At 41.2% G+C, this 13,566-nt stretch overlaps 1 pseudogene; it reads left to right on the forward strand.

Moving 5' to 3' along the window:
• Positions 1 to 989: 989 nt before the first annotated feature.
• LOC127686701 (heterogeneous nuclear ribonucleoprotein A3-like) lies at positions 990 to 2,097 on the forward strand (annotated as a pseudogene).
• Positions 2,098 to 13,566: the final 11,469 nt, after the last annotated feature.

The raw sequence follows: 13,566 nt of genomic DNA on the forward strand, positions 1-13,566 counted from the left end.
ATCAAGCTATAATGTGTAGAATCTGGGGGTGGGGGAAGCATGAATCTTGTTTTGAGTGTAGAGCATCATTTGTTTATTTTCTCACGACAGCAGGAGTGGCTAGAGCAAATGCCCATCGAGATTTTCATCTCAGTATTCTGCATGGATTCTTTAGCTGTTGGTTTTGGCTCTTCTTCTGGTATTACTTCACTGTGAAATATTTAAAAAAAGGAAATCCTGTGAACATTAATATGAAAAGTTTCTTGGTCATTCTCACCGTTCCCAGACCTACCTCTAACTGCTCCCAGGTCCAGTATGTACCCTGCAATCTCCTATCAACTTCATGACCTTTAAAAAGAAGTGAGTCACTTATTCTGCCTGTATCTGGGGCCATCTATCTGTAACCCTGAATTCTTTTGCAACTGAAAGCTGATATTTCACAACATATCAGCTGTGTGAACCCAAAATTTCACAATGTGCTTAAAAATGGCAAGCTCTATAATTCTTAAAATTAAGAAATACAGAAGGTAAATGATCTTAAGGAGAGAGAAACTGTCTGGTGCATTAAGTATATTTGAAGTCTTCTGCTCAGACAACTTGGCTCCAAACCCAACAGCTTTGCTTTTTTGCTAAGTCACTTATCTCTGACTCACAAAATATCCCAAGAATTGAGTTGTTTGCTACTTACATTAACAGGTTATTATGAAGACGTAACTAGATAATAGGATGATTGAAAAAATAAAGAAAAAGAAAACCTTAGCATTCTCTCTCTCTCTCTCTCTCTCTCTCCCTCTCCCCCCTGTGGAACTGTTTAGGAATTAAAATTAAATGTAACTCACCAATTTTGTAAGGTGTATCCTTGAAATGTTGCAGTGACCAGGAACTTATGAGTCCTTGCCTTTGTTATATTACCTGTCCTAGTTTTGAAACTCGAATTTGGAGTAAATGAGGTATTTAAGAATATGTAATTATATTGAAGTTTAGTTGGAAGAGGCAAGTCCAATTTCAAAATGGAGGGCTATGGTCCAAAGGAACCGGAGCAGCTGAGGATGCTGTCTATCAATGGTTTGATCTGTGAAACCACAGACAGTAGCTTAAGAGAACATTTTAAGAAATGGGCACCCTTACAGACTGTGTGGTAATGAGAGATCCCCAAACAAAATGTTCCAGGGGCTCTGGTTTTGTGACCTATTCTTGTGTTGAAGAGGTGGATGCTGCAATGTGTGCTTGGGCACACAAAATTGATGGGCTCGCAGTGGAACCAAAGAGAGTTGTTTCTAGAGAGGATTCTGTAAAGCCTGGTGCCCATTGGATGGTGAAGAAAACTCTTGTTGGTATTAAAGAAGATATAGAAGAATATAATCTAAGAGACTAGTTTGAAAAATATGGCAAGATAACCATAGAAGTTATGGAAACACAGGAAGAGTGTGAAAAAGAGATTTGGCTTTGCATTCTTTGATGATCATGATACAGTTGATAAAATTGTTGTTCAGAAATACAGCACTTTTAATGGGCATAATTGTGAAAAGGCCCTTTTTAAAAAAGAGATGCAGTCTGCTGGATCACAGAGAGGTTGTGGAGGTGGATCTGGCAACTTTATGGGTCCTGGAGGAAACTTTGGTCATGGTGGAAACTTTGGTGGAAGAGGAGGCTATGGGAGTGGAGGTGGCGGCAGCAGAGGTAGATATGGAGGTGGTGATGGTGGATATAATGGATTTCGAGGTGATGGTGGCAACTATGGTGGTGGTCCTGGTTACAGTAGTAGAGGAGGATATGGAGGTGGTGGACCGGGATATGGTAACCAAGGTGGTGGATATGGTGGTGGAGGAGGATATGATGGTTACAACGAAGGAGGAAATTTTGGTGGAGGTAACTATGGTGGTGGTGAGAACTATAATGACTTTGGAAATTAGAGTGGACAGCAGCAATCAAATTATGGACCCGAGAAGGGGGGCAGTGCTGTTGGAAGAAGCTCAGGCAGTCCCTATGGCGGTGGCTATGGATCTGGAGGTGGGAGTGGTGGATATGGTAGCAGAAGGTTTTAAAATAAAACAGAAATGGCTACAGGTCTCAGCAGGAGAGAGAGCAAGGAGTTGTCAGGAAAGCTGCAGGTTACTGTGAGACAGTCGTCCCAAATACATTAGAAGAACTGTAAAAGTCTGCCACAGAAGGAATGATGACCCAGAGTCAGGAAAGTCAGTGTGGCTTAAACAGGAAACCCTTCCTGTTCAGGACTGTCATAGCCACAGTTTGCAAAACGTGCAGCTGTTGATTAGTGCAATGTAGTGTCAACTAGATGTACATTCCTGAGGTCTTTTATCTGTTATAGCTTTGTTTTTTTCTTTTCATTACATCAGGTATATTGCCCTGTAAACTGTGGTAGTGGTACCAGGAATTAAAAAAAAATCCAGGAATTTAAAACTTTTCAATGTTTGTATAGTTCAGTTTTTCTACATTTTAGTACAGAAACTAACAAAATGCAGCTTTGAAGGGTTTTTTTTTGTGTGTGTGTGTGTGTGAGTTAACAAGTAAAGAAGATCATTGTTAATTACTATTTTTTCTCTTCTTTTGTTATTAGAAGAAGAACACCTGCAGAAGACACCCACCCAGCAGCTCGCCTGCAATGCCCAGGACAGACTCTTCAGCTGTCAGCTTTGGCTCTTTTTCAGGTATTCACTATGAAATATGAGAATCTTCTTAACATTCACAAGAAATCATTTGCTAAAATATTCTGAATTCTTATGATGACTTCCTAATGTACTGTATTTAGAAGTTTTCAAGACAATACGTTTGTGTTTTGAGAGGTGATTGTGATTGGTGACTGCTTTCCTTACAGCTTTTTCTCATGTTAAAGACATGGGAAGAGTTTAGCCCCTGGTTAAAACAAGAACAGCCTTGCACACACACACACACACACACACACACACACACACACACACACACAAACACATGGAGAAGAGGAAGCGTGGTTCATCCACATGCCTTGTTCTGCTGACTCCATTAGTCAATGGTTTTCTAGTTACTGCTCATGGAGTGAGTATTCCTATTTCATTCATCCCTTCCTTGTGCCCCTAGAGCAACAAACTTGTGGCTGTCATGGCAGTTCGTTGGCATTTCAGTGAGGCTGATATTCTTTCACAAGAGGTTAGTTTGGTAGACCATGAAATTGATTCTTATCTCTAAGCATCCCTGCCCGGTGCTCTTGGAAGCCACCACATTTTGTGAATTTTCAAGCTGCTTTTTAAATATTTCATTCATGAATAAATGAAGAAACCACTACTTGGATAGTTTTGTGCTCAGCAAGCACTGAGTCCTTATAACTCACAACTTGTGCCAAAACTCACAGGAGGGTAATACTTTTCCTTGGCTCTGTGCCTTCATGACTACAGCTAGGAGCTACAGGTTCTAGGAGTTGTGGTTAGTAAGCTTTGAGACATTTTCCTTCTTCTTTAGGTTTTACCACATCCAAATGGCCACTACTAGGAAAGTCCAAGGGAGCCTTCAACCTAGTCTTTCTGTGGCTCAGTCTTGACAACAACTAACCCATACCAATACTATGAGCTCAGTGACTTATGTGTGTATGTGTATGAGTGCATGCATACACACATACACACACACACACACACACACACACACACACACATGCTATTTGTGCTGTTTTGTGTAATGCTTATGAGATTTCCCACTTATTCTGAGGCAGGCAGAGTCTTGTTTCTCACTCCCAGGCTAACTCTATGGTGAACTTGTGGGGACTACTCTCCATTTCCAGTCTCTCAGTGGTCTCCTTCAGATTACAGATGCAGACTAGAGTGAATGTCAGGCCTTAAGTTGCTTCTTGATACCCAACTTTCATCCTTACAAACAAGTAGTAAGTTTTTTAATCACTCAACCAAATCATAACCCTAGAATTTTAGCATGATTTCACACTCTTCCAGAAATATGAGCAAGAAGATTCTCCTGTATGCTTTCAAATTGTAGGCTCTTCCCACTTTTATGGACCTTGTAATTGAAAAAGAAATATGGAAGGTAAAAGGTTTACCTAAGTAGAGGGAATCAGGGTTAGACACATTAACTATATAAGAATCTTATAACGGGCAATCTGCACTCAGGTGTCTTGACTTCATAGCTCAGTATTCTTACTAACCCATTCATCTTGGAGCAAAAATCCTCAACTAGTGATTGGTGATATTACTACTTAGGATATCATGTTGTTATGAAGACTTAACAAAATAACACCAGCAAAACAAAATAAAAGCAAAGGATAATTTGTTTTTTACTAAAACATGAATTTGGAATCACAGGTAAAGGTAAAACAGTAACTCATGCAGAATAGAACCTTGAAATGTTCTAGATAACAGAAAATTATAAATCCTCACACCACTGATATATTTATCACATCTTTTTTTTTATTATTATTCGATATAATTTATTTACATTTCAAATGATTTCCCCTTTTCTAGCCCCCCCCACTCCCCGAAAGTCCCGCAAGCCCCCTTCTCTTCCCCTGTCCTCCCACCCACCCCTTCCCACTTCCCCGTTCTGGTTTTGCTGAATACTGTTTCACTGAGTCTTTCCAGAACCAGGGGCCACTCCTCCTTTCTTCTTGTACCTCATTTGATGTGTGGATTATGTTTTGGGTATTCCAGTTTTCTAGGTTAATATCCACTTATTAGTGAGTGCATACCATGATTCACCTTTTGAGTCTGGGTTACCTCACTTAGTATGATATTCTCTAGCTCCATCCATTTGCCTAAGAATTTCCTGAATTCATTGTTTCTAATGGCTGAATAGTACTCCATTGTGTAGATATACCACATTTTTTGCATCCACTCTTCTGTTGAGGGATACCTGGGTTCTTTCCAGCATCTGGCAATTACAAATAGGGCTGCTATGAACATAGTAGAACATGTATCCTTATTACATGGTGGGGAGTCTTCTGGGTATATGCCCAGGAGTGGTATAGCAGGATCTTCTGGAAGTAAGGTGCCCAGTTTTCGGAGGAACCGCCAGACTGATTTCCAGAGTGGTTGTACCAATTTGCAACCCCACCAGCAGTGGAGGAGTGTTCCTCTTTCTCCACACCCTCTCCAACACCTGCTGTCTCCTGAATTTTTAATCTTAGCCATTCTGACTGGTGTAAGATGAAATCTTAGGGTTGTTTTGATTTGCATTTCCCTAATGACTAATGAAGTTGAGCATTTTTTAAGATGCTTCTCCGCCATCCGAAGTTCTTCAGGTGAGAATTCTTTGTTTAACTCTGTACCCCATTTTTTAATAGGGTTGTTTGGTTTTCTGGAGTCTAACTTCTTGAGTTCTTTATATATATTGGATATTAGCCCTCTATCTGATGTAGGATTGGTGAAGATCTTTTCCCAATTTGTTGGTTGCCGATTTGTCCTCTTGATGGTGTCCTTTGCCTTACAGAAACTTTGTAATTTTATGAGGTCCCCTTTGTCAATTCTTGCTCTTAGAGCATACGCTATTGGTGTTCTGTTCAGAAACTTTCTCCCTGTACCGATGTCCTCAAGGGTCTTCCCCAGTTTTTTTTCTATTAGCTTCAGAGTGTCTGGCTTTATGTGGAGGTCCTTGATCCATTTGGATTTGAGCTTAGTACAAGGAGACAAGGATGGATCAATTCGCATTCTTCTGCATGCTGACCTCCAGTTGAACCAGCACCATTTGTTGAAAAGGCTATCTTTTTTCCATTGGATGTTTTCAGACTCTTTGTCGAGGATCAAGTGGCCATAGGTGTGTGGGTTCATTTCTGGATCTTCAATCCTGTTCCATTGATCCTCCTGTCTGTCACTGTACCAATACCATGCAGTTTTTAACACTATTGCTCTGTAGTATTGCTTGAGGTCAGGGATACTGATTCCCCCAGATTTCCTTTTGTTGCTGAGAATAGTTTTAGCTATCCTGGGTTTTTTGTTGTTCCAGATGAATTTGATAATTGCTCTTTCTAGCTCTGTGAAGAATTGAGTTGGGATTTTGATGGGTATTGCATTGAATCTGTATAGTGCTTTAGGCAAAATGGCCATTTTAACTATATTGATTCTGCCGATCCATGAGCATGGGAGGTTTTCCCATTTTTTGAGGTCTTCTTCCATTTCCTTCTTCAGAGTCTTGAAGTTCTTGTCATACAGATCTTTCACATGTTTGGTAAGAGTCACCCCAAGATACTTTATACTGTTTGTGGCTATTGTGAAGGGGGTCATTTCCCTAATTTCTTTCTCAGCCTGCTTATCCTTTGAGTATAGGAAGGCCACTGATTTGCTTGAGTTGACTTTATAACCTGCCACTTTGCTGAAGTTGTTTATCAGCTGTAGGAGCTCTCTAGTGGAGTTCTTTGGGTCACTTAGGTAGACGATCATGTCGTCTGCAAATAATGATAGTTTGACTTCTTCCTTTCCAATTTGTATCCCTTTGACCTCCTTATGTTGTCGAATTGCCCGAGCTAGTACCTCAAGTACAATATTGAAAAGATAAGGAGAAAGGGGGCAGCCTTGTCTGGTCCCTGATTTCAGTGGGATTGCTTCAAGTTTCTCTCCATTTAGTTTGATGCTGGCTACCGGTTTGCTGTATATTGCTTTTACTATGTTTAGGTATGGGCCTTGAATTCCTGTTCTCTCCAAGACTTTAAGCATGAAGGGATGCTGAATTTTGTCAAATGCTTTTTCAGCATCCAATGAAATGACCATGTGGTTTTGTTCTTTGAGTTTGTTTATGTAGTGGATTGTATTGATGGATTTCCGTATATTGAACCAACCCTGCATTCCTGGGATAAAGCCTACTTGATCATGGTGGATGATCGTTTTGATGTGTTCTTGGATTCGGTTGGCAAGAATTTTATTGAGTATTTTTGCATCGATGTTCATAAGGGAAATTGGTCTGAAGTTCTCTTTCTTTGTTGGATCTTTGTGTGGCTTTGGTATCAGCGTAATTGTGGCTTCGTAGAAGGAATTGGGTAGTGTTCCTTCTGTTTCTATTTTGTGGAATAGTTTGAAGAGTATTGGTGTTAACTCTTCTTTGAAGGTCTGGTAGAATTCTGCACTGAAGCCATCTGGTCCTGTGCTTTTTTTGGTTGGAAGACTTTCTATGACTCCTTCTATTTCTTTAGGCATTATGGGACTGTTTAGATGGTCTAGTTGGTCCTGATTTAATTTTGGTATTTGGTATCTGTCAAGGAAATTGTCCATTTCCTCCAGATTCTCCAGTTGTGTTGAGTATAGGCTCTTGTAGTAGGATCTGATGATTTTTTGGATTTCCTCAGTTTCCGTTGTTATATCTCCCTTTTCATTTCTAAGTTTGTTAATTTGGATACTTTCTCTGTGCCCTTTGGTCATTCTGGCTAAGGGTTTATCTATCTTGTTGATTTTCTCAAAGAACCAGCTCCTGGTATTGTTGATTTTTTGTATGGTTCTCTTTGTTTCTACTTGATTGATTTCGGCCCTGAGTTTGATGATTTCCTGCCTTCTACTCCTCCTGGGCGAAATAGCTTCTTTTTGTTCCAGGGCTTTCAGGTGTGTCATTAAGCTGGTAATGTATGCTCTCTCCATTTTCTTTTTGGAGGCACTCAGGGCTATGAGTTTTCCTCTTAGCACTGCTTTCATTGTGTCCCATAGATTTGGGTATGTTGTGTTTTCATTTTCATTGTGTTCTAAAAAGTCTTTAATTTCTTTCTTTATTTCTTCCTTGACCAAGGTATCATTGAGTAGAGTATTGTTCAGTTTCCACGTGTATGTGGGCTTTCTGTTGTTTCTGTTGCTATTGAAGACCACTTTTACTCCATAGTGATCAGATAGGAGGCATGGGATTAGTTCGATCTTCTTATATTTGTTGAGGTCTGTCTTGTGACCAATTATATGGTCGATTTTGGAGAAGGTACCATGAGGTGCTGAGAAAAAGGTATATTCTTTTGTTTTAGGATAGAATGTTCTATATATATCTGTTAAATCTAATTGGTCCAAAGCTTCAATTAGTTTCATTGTGTCCCTGTTTAGTTTCTGTTTTCCTGATCGGTCCATTGAGGAAAGTGCAGTGTTGAAGTCACCCACAATTATTGTGTTAGGTGCAATGTGTGCTTTTAGTTTCAATAAAGTTTCTTTTACAAAAGAGGGTGCCCTTACATTTGGGGCATAGATGTTCAGGATTGTCAGTTCTTCTTTTTGTATTTTTCCTTTGACCAGCAAGAAGTGTCCCTCAGGGTCTCTTTTGATGACTTTGGGTTGAAAGTCAATTTTATCTGATATTAAAATGGCTACTCCAGCTTGTTTCCTGAGACCATTTGCTTGTAAAATTGTCTTCCAGCCTTTTACTCTAAGGTAGTGTTTGTCTTTGACCCTGAGGTGTGTTTCCTGTAAGCAGCAAAATGTAGGGTCCTGTTTACGTATCCATTCAGTTAGTCTGTGTCTTTTTATTGGGGCATTAAGTCCATTGATGTTAAGAGATATTAAGGAATAGTGATTGTTACTTCCTATCATTTTTGACGTTATTTTTTAAATTTGAATGCTTAACTTCTTTTGGGTTTGATGAAAGGTTACTATCTTGCTTTTTCCAGGGTGAAGTTTCCCTCCTTGTATTGGTGTTGTCCTCCTATTATCCTTTTTAGGGCCGGGTTTGTGGATAGATATTGGGTAAACTTGGTTTTGTCATGAAATATCTTAGTTTCTCCATCTATGGTGATTGAGAGTTTTGCTGGATATAGTAGTTTTGGTTGGCATTTGTGTTCTCTTAGAGTCTGCATGAGATCTGCCCAGGACCTTCTAGCCTTCATAGTCTCAGGTGAAAAGTCTGCTGTGATTCTGATAGGTCTTCCTTTATATGTTACTTGGCCTTTTTCTCTTACTGCCTTTAGTATTCTTTCTTTGTTTAGAACATTTGGTGTTTTGATTATTATGTGACAGGAAGTATTTCTGTTCTGGTCCAGTCTCTTTGGAGTTCTGTAGGCTTCTTGTATATTCATGGGCATCTCTCTCTTTAGGTTAGGGAAGTTTTCTTCCATAATTTTATTGAAGATATTTGCTGGCCCTTTAAGTTGTAAATCTTCACTCTCCTCTATGCCTATAATCCTTAGGTTTGGTCTTCTCATTGTGTCCTGGATTTCCTGGATATTTTGGGTTACAAGCTTTTTGCATTTTGCATTTTCTTTAACTGTTGAGTCCATGGTTTCTACGGAATCTTCAGCATCTGAGATTCTTTCTTCTATCTCTTGTATTCTGTTGTTGATATTTGTATCTCTGTCCCCTGATTTCTTCCCAAGGCTTTCTATCTCCAAAGTTGTCTCCCTTTGAGTTTTCTTAGTTGTTTCTACTTCTGATTTTAGATCCTGGATGGTTTTGCTTAGCTCCTTCACTTGCATGTTTGTGTTTTCCTGTAATTCTTTAAGAGATTTTTGTGTTTTCTCTTTCATGAGCTCAGCCTGTTGACCAAAGTTCTCCTGTATTTCTTTAAGAGATTTTTGTGTTTCGTCTTTCATGACCTCAGCCTGTTGAGCAAAGTTCTCCTATATTTCTTTAAGTGTTTTTTGCATTTCCTCCTTGTTGGCTTTTGTATTCTCCTGGATTTCTTTCAATGATTTTTGTGTTTCCCTTGTAAGGGCTTCTACCTTTTGATCCATTGTCTCCTGAATTTCTTTATGTATGACCTTCATGTGTTCCTGTACCAGCATCATGACCAGTGATTTTAAATCCAAATCTTGTTTTACTGGTGTGATGGGGTATCCAGGACATGTTGGTAGAGGAGAATTGGGTTCAGATGTTGCCATATTGCCTTGATTTCTGTTAGTGACGTTCCTGCGTTTGCCTTTTGCCATCTAGATCTCACTGGTGTTAGTTTATCTTGTCAGTGCTGGACTCACCAGTGCAAGCTGCCCCTTCCCAGTTGGCCTCTGGTGCACAGCTTACCTCCTGCACTGCTTGTAGACAGTGTGCTGCTGCCCAGGCTGTTCAGATCCCAAAGCAGGCACCCGAAGGCTCCCGCTGGGGCCCGCTGGATTCACTGGAGCACACTGACTTCTCCCAGCTGGCCGCCCGGAAGCCCAGCTAGCCACTTGCAGGACTTGGAGATGTAATGCTGCCGCCCAGACTGATCTGGATCCGGAAGCGGAGAGAGTAGAGCTAAGGGCTTCTGCCTGAGGCCTTGCCCCAGATTGTGTCTGTGGAGCAGATGGAGCCCGTGTGCACTCCCAGGGAGTGCCGATGGTGTATGCTACTGTGACCTCCCCTGAGTTCCGCTCACTCCGCTGGGCAGCCGATCTGCCAACCGGGCTATCGCACACAAGGTTAGCCTGGCCGCCCAGTCCCTGAGTCCAGGCAAAAGCCTGGGAGGCCAAGGTCCGAGCAAAGTTCCCCTACGGCTTTGACTGTTAATTGGGTTTGCCAGGTGACTAGGATGGCGGGCGTGTGCGCCCGCGCTCCCTGAAAGCACCGGGAGAGTCTGCTTTGCTAACAATCACCTGGGCGGGTTGACTCACAGATGGCCCACCAAGCCGCCCAGTTCTTGGGGTCAGTCCTGTGCCTTTTGGGGCCTGGACCCCCGCTTTGTTAGCCTTAGGCTGTTACAGGTCTGCCCGCCTGAGCTCTCTGTCGTCCTGCAGGCAAAATGGCGGCGGCGCGCTCGCAGGCCTGGGCAAAAAACCTCCTGGTTGGGTTGGCACCCCGATGGCCCCCCCGACCCGCCCAGGGCCTGGGTGCAGGCCAACGCCCGTCGGGCTCAGACCACCTCGGTGTTGGCCTCGGATTATGTTTGTGTACCTCAGTCTGTCCGATTCCTGGAGTACGGAACCAAGATGGATCCTCCTCTCCTGACTGGTGGGAGGCCGAGTTCTGAAGTGGCCTCCGTGCAGGAAAGGCGCCGCACAACTGCAGCTGCTTGCTGTCCGGCTGGTCAGCGAAGGTCAGTGGTCGTGGGCGCAGGGCCTAACTGGTCCCTGTGACGCCTTGGTTCCACTGCTGATGGCCCTTCAGCTGGAGCAGCCACTGCTGCCGCTGCTGCCGCCGCCGCCGCCGCCGATCTCTCCTATCACATCTTTTAATACAAATAAAATAAGCTATTCAATGAGATGTAACTAAAATTTGATTTATAATACTTTTATTACCAGGTTTACAGTACTTTTATTTCTGATCTAATCAATGTCTGAAGAAGCACATTATTGATAGCAAAGACCTTTACTCCAATGTTTTTATCAAATGATGTGAAAGATAGATCCCCCTTTAGGTATAGATAATAAAGCATCATGATGTTGTTTGGTTTATCTTAAATCCATAGACTCTACTTTCCACTCAGAAAATTCATTAACAGGTGAAACAGATCACTTGATACCTTGACAGGTGAAAGTTGACACCATCTAGGAAGGTGTTATGGGATATCTCCTGACCTAAGAAAACATGCTACACAAAGTAAAACAATGTCTTTTCATATAGATCTGGTGTCTAAGAAGAAAACAAATTCTCTTGTCCTTGTTATGCTACTGTAGTGGTTTGAATATGCTTGGTCTTGAGAGTGGCACTATTAGGAGGTGTGGCCTAGAGTAGGTGTGGCCTAGTTGGAGTAGGTGTGGCCTTGTTGGAGGAAGTGTGTTACCATGGGGGTGGACAATGAGACCCTTCTCTTAACTATGTAAGAGCCTAGCAGCGTTTAGATGAAGATGTAGAACTCTCAGCTCCTCCTGCACCATGCCTGCCTGGATACTCCCACCTTGATGATACTGGACTGAACCTCTGAACTTGTAGGCTAGCCCCAAATAAATGTTGTCCTTATAAGAGTTGCCTTGGTCACAGTGTCTGCTTACAGGAGTAAAACACTAAGACAGCCATGGATTAACTTACGATGATTCCAATTCATGCATGCTGGCAAAAAAAACCAAACAAAAACAAACAAAACAACAACAACAACAAAAAAACAAAACAAAGAAAGGCCTTTGAGGCTATCCTTTGAGGATAGCTTCCAATGAAGGTCTAGGCTCATGTATGAACTCCACTAAATGTTCTGAAAGGTGAGGCTATTCACCTCCAATGTGTGTGGATAACCCAGAAAGGCTCATGTGCCAAACCAGAGAGCTGGTACTATGCAAACAATGGCTGAGTATAAAAAATATAGACATAAGAGACCATTGAGTGAACAGCAAATTCTGGAAGAGTTTTGAACCCTGTATTGATGCTTACACTCTTGCCAGCAGATAACTTGCCCCAAACATATTAGTTTGAAACTAATATTTTAAACTAATTAGTTTAAACTGAAAACTAATATTTTAAATACATGTGCATGACATATTATGGACAGTACATTTGTATGTATCTATGATTTCAGATATATACATGCATACCAGGGGGCAGGTAGCAATTAGAGTTCAGACTTAGGGGTGGACCCTCATCTTCTACCTTGTTTTTGTGCCTGGGTCTTTTGTTCATCAGTGTGAATCCCCAGTAAACTTCAGAGGATTCTCTGTCTCCCATTTCATTCTAAGCTCCCCAAGGTAACAGATACAGACAAGACCATTAGGCCTCATGTGTGTTCTGGGAATCTAAACTCCCACTCACACATGCAGGGTGAGCACTTTACATACTGAACCATCTCTTTGGCCATGGATTCGTAACAGAATTTCACACTGGATCAAAGGTATATTTTGTAATTCAAAAATTGTGTGCCCTACAAATAATTATTCAGCTGTGAGTAAAGAAGAAATAGAGATGGTGAAACTGTCTTACACAGAGGAAAACTGTCAGTTTCAAAACTTTATATTCTCTAGATACTCAGAGTAACTTTTAAAACCCACACACTCTTACATGAGTAAAGTCCTCTATTTAGCTCTTCCATTCACTACTAAAGAGAAAGCAAAAATGTGTTATGAACAACCATAGAAAATATGACTACTAAATATCAAAGCTAATTTTTTTGTTACCACATATACTTTAATACCAATTGCAGATAGTCTTTTACATGGATATTGATTTATACACAAAAGGTATATAGAGAACTCTTAATTCCATTTTCCTGTATACAACAAAGGCAAAGAGACAAATTTATCAAAAGTTAATATTCATAATAAGTTGTTGTGCAAATACCTATGACCCTAAGTGTCATCCTCAACCAGAATCGGCATCCCAAACTGAAGTGTTACAGAGAGAGCACCCTGTTGCCATTGCTGTTTTGTTTTTTGGACTCCTGGTGTTGGAGAAGTGTGAGTGAGAATATAGTCATCTTGTATAGGAGAGCAAAGAGCTTCTCTAAGGACTGAGTTAAACTTATTCCATTAAGAATGAAAATTCCTGGCAAAAGGAAGCTCAATCTCTGGTGGCTATCTTTTCCAGCACGTCAGAACATAGGAAACACAAACGGACCAGGCATAAAGACCTTTGCAAAGAATTTCCAGCTACTAGTGTGGCAAAGCTCCAAAAATGTCAGCGTACATATTTTCCTTGTCCACATGGAGGAAGATGCTACGACACCCCTTAGTTCTAGCTCTGGCCCCTTGGTCATGCAAAGAAGTTCAGAATAAGCTTCCATGTCCTTCCAGGGTAAGAACTATTGGAAAGACACTCCTTAGTAGCTATCTACCTGCACGGTATCTGCAGTGAGAGAATGATGGAA

This window comes from Apodemus sylvaticus, chromosome 6 (genome assembly GCF_947179515.1).
Source record: "Apodemus sylvaticus chromosome 6, mApoSyl1.1, whole genome shotgun sequence".
NCBI classification, from domain to species: Eukaryota; Metazoa; Chordata; class Mammalia; order Rodentia; family Muridae; genus Apodemus; species Apodemus sylvaticus.